This window comes from Gossypium arboreum, chromosome 9, assembly GCF_025698485.1.
Source record: "Gossypium arboreum isolate Shixiya-1 chromosome 9, ASM2569848v2, whole genome shotgun sequence".
NCBI lineage: Eukaryota > Viridiplantae > Streptophyta > Magnoliopsida > Malvales > Malvaceae > Gossypium > Gossypium arboreum.
In genome coordinates this window covers 58226914-58230815 of record NC_069078.1, presented here as the reverse complement: position 1 = coordinate 58230815, position 3902 = coordinate 58226914, and the positions used below count along the sequence as shown (strand labels likewise).

The 3902-nt window shown below is 31.1% G+C and overlaps 1 pseudogene; it reads right to left on the bottom strand.

Annotated features, from left to right (window-relative positions):
• Positions 1-2529: 2529 nt before the first annotated feature.
• On the bottom strand, positions 2530-3650 carry LOC108456290 (1-aminocyclopropane-1-carboxylate oxidase homolog 1-like; annotated as a pseudogene).
• Positions 3651-3902: the final 252 nt, after the last annotated feature.

Here is a 3902-nt window from a genome sequence, read left to right as displayed (position 1 = left end):
TATTTTATAATTCTAACAAAACAAACTTAAGCCTATATTACTTAGATTGAGCATGAATCAAATATAGATATGTGTTTAACATTAACATAATAAAATTTTGGCATAATTACTTATTTGATTTTCTGATTTTATAACAAAAAATATCATTCTAACTTTGTATTTAATTTTTTTGTCTCTTTTAACCCATAAGCATATAGTTGTTTGTCAAATCACTTGAAAATGGATAGAAAAGTTAATATACACATCAATGACAAGCCAACAATTAATTAATCTTTTAAAATTTTAAATATTCAAAAAATTATTAAAAATTATAACAATATTATTTTTAATATTTTTAATTTTTAAAATTAATTAATTGTTAATGTAGTAAACACATGATTTGCCACGTGGAAGTCATGTTACGTTCTTTTCCATTCATTTGTGAGTGATTTGATAAATAATATATTTTTTTTTAAGTTTTTAATGTATTGGGCTAGAGGTGTAAATGAACAAAATGTTTGATGAATTATTCATGAAATGTCCATATAACGTTCGTTCATGTTCGTTTACTAAGCTAAATAAATGATTATGAACAATTTTTTTATGTTCCTTTAATAAACAAACAAATACGAATAAACGTGTGTTTGGTTCGTTTATTTTCACGAACAAGCTCGTTTATTGGCTCGTTTATTTATTAATGATATTTTCTTATAAAAATATTAAAATAATATCTGTGTGTATGTATTTATTTTTTGCTTGTTTGTTTATTATTCATTAACATTGTGAATATGTTCAATTATATGTTCATGAACATGTTCATTTAATGTTCATGAACATGTCCAATTAAATTAAATGAACATGTCGTGAACATTAAACAAACAAATATGAACACACATAATTTTAAATAAACGAACATAAACACAAAATTTGATATTCTTAACGAATACAAACTGAACACAAACAAGCTTAAAAATAAACAAACGAACATGAACAGAGGTTGTTCGTTTAAGCTCGATTCATTTATAACCTTATATTGGACACAGCATCAAATACAAATAAAACTGCTAAAAATATTTGAACTATGAAGTTAAGGTTAAAGGTAAGGTAGATGATAGCGAGATAAATTTGTATTTTTAATATATTTATTTTTGGCTAATTATCAAATAAAATGCTATTAAATTTGGATTTTTCTTATTAAGAATGAAGTTAGTTTGCTGAATTCAAACTCTTACAAAAGGGATTAAATTGGAACAAAAAGCAAAGAGGAAGGCTTAATTAAAAGATTGAAGATTTAAAGATGACTGGATAAATATTAAAGGGTTGAAGATTTTTTTAAAAGTGACTGAATAAAATTGAATGATTTTTTATATTGTTACAACTCTGTAACTAGTTTAAATTCTAGTTTAAATTTGATTTTTAAATTTTAAATTTAAATTCTAGTTTAAATTTAATTTTAAATTTTGAATTATTTAGTGATAATATTTAAGGAAAATCTAGCTAAATTTTAGCACTAAAAATGTGTATAGCTAGTAGCTACAACCAATTGAACACACTTTGTCTTTAGCATTTAATAAAATTCCTTACTTTTTCCTTCCCTTCGAGCTTTAGTTTTCTATACTGTTGTTTCATTCCCTTTTTTTTTTTTTTTTCTTTTAACTTTCAGCTTTTTAGTTTAATTACCTTCTAAGGCCCTTTCCCTTTTCATCTTCCACAATTTCACAAAACCACTTTCAAAGCATGATTTTTTTCAATGATTAACTAAACCCTTTTTAACTTTAGCTCGGAAATTATTCCAACAAAACAATCATAAGATACGAACCCGCTCAAAGAAAACCTCTCAATTCGGTATTTGCTATCTCTCCGGGATATGGGATAATATAAATTCGTCTCTCAAAGTTAATTCAATTTCAATTCAAAAAGCGCGCGTTGGGTTGGAATCGTTTGGCGTACAATTGGGAAGTTGAGTCGATGGTGCTGCATTCAAAATCCGCCGAACAAATTGACGTGTTCAATTAGAAAAAGCTAGTTAGATTCCATCAAGGGAGATAGTGATCGGATTTAAACGACCTACACGGTTGAGGCTGTTAATTCGAGTTTGGCTTTTCAGATCACAAGGCTATCGAAGTCCTAAATTACGGGTATGTGCCACGTGGTTGGGAATTCGACAAGGGTCGATTTGCAGGTGATACCGAGATTGACTACAAAAGGAAGAGTTGGCGGTTTGAGGGATCCTCGATTGCTATAATCAACTTATCGCTTGGAAAGGAAAATCTATTTCAAGGATCGATTCAAGATTGGAGTACAACGAGGCTAAAGCTAAGCTTAAAAAATATTTTATTTATTCATTTATTTTATTTTCTTAAATTTATTTTTTCATTTTAGAACCTATTTTTATTTTATTTATTTTTCATATTTCCTTATTTTATTATTTTAATCAATTTAAAAGCCTCATATTTATTTTTCAGCATTGCAACACACTGGTCGTGGGCACGATTGTCACCGCAACAGCGATTCTAGTCACGAGAAAAGACGAAATTAGACATTCAGTCCTTATAAATTCGACCCTACTACTCTATATTTCAATTTACCATTATTTTGTCGTAATAATTTATATTTGATGGTTTCGACCCATCAGTAGATTTGTCTGCATCATATCACCCAAATTTACAACAAGAACTCCATGGATAGACTTAACATCAAGCCATTGATTTTGCTGAAGGACTTGAAGTCTGCCCATTTGATCTTGTAAAAGTACGGTAAAGAAGCCGCTATCGGTGTGGCTGCCGGTGCCCAATGTCATGTCTGGTTCAGGGCATGGCGGATAGTAATGGCCAACCATAAGCAGTCCCTCACCGCACCCAATATCTTTCAAATAACTCCGGTTCAGCCCCAAAGCTTCGAAGAGCAATTCTTACAAAGTCTGTCCTAATTTCATCACTCTATTCGAATACTCTATCATTATATCTCTACAGATTGAGTTAGCGTCAGATATGATTACGTAGCAAAGATCTCTGTTAACATGGTAATAGCACTGTACTTATTATTACTTACCTACAAACTGTAGGCAGTTCTTGAGGAAGAGGCTGACAAGGTGCCATAGCACTCCTCCAAGTATACCTCCAATTGGCTGCTTCCGCCACATAAAGATCGAAATTACTATTATAAATCACTTTCCTACTGTTATATCGAGAATCAAACTCTTTCTTTGCTTCCTTATCTTGTTCATGAAACCTTCCAATTCCATCAATCATTTCATCCAAAGTCGTCAGCGGAATCCCATGGTTGATAACTTGAAATAAACCCCATTTCTCACAAGCTTCTCCAACTTTCTTCACTATTTCGTGGCTTAAATTTGGGTCATCGTCGACGCCAGTCAAGTCTATGATCGGGATTCAGACATTTATGCAGCTTCGAGGTTTGTGGTCAAGGATGTTATTGTTTCTCTCGAGCTTGTACTGTTGGTTGATGCAAATGGTTGGGATCTTGGATAAACTAGAATCTACGAGCCCTTTCACTCCTGATTTTGTTTCATCGAATGCTTTCATTCGTTTTTCCGATTGTAATGGGATGCTTCAGTAGGTTCTAAGCCTGTTTCCGCCATTTTTAAGAGTTTTGGAGAATCTCTAACAGGGGTTATATTTTGTATTTGTGATGAAAAAGGTAAGGAGCACTTGGTGTTTTTATAGTTATTTTTTGGTGTTGAAAAAATCGTGCTAAAACTTATCACTTGTTTGTGGTCATGGCTTTCGGTTTTGGTATTGTCATCAGTCACATACGTTTTATTGTTATGGCAAATACGTTTGATAACAACTTTATTGTTATCACTTGCGTTTACGGTGATGGTTTTAGGTATGGTGTTGACTCATGATTTATTTAATCATTAAAAGAATTACAAAAAATTCAATTTAACCGGTTTAATTATC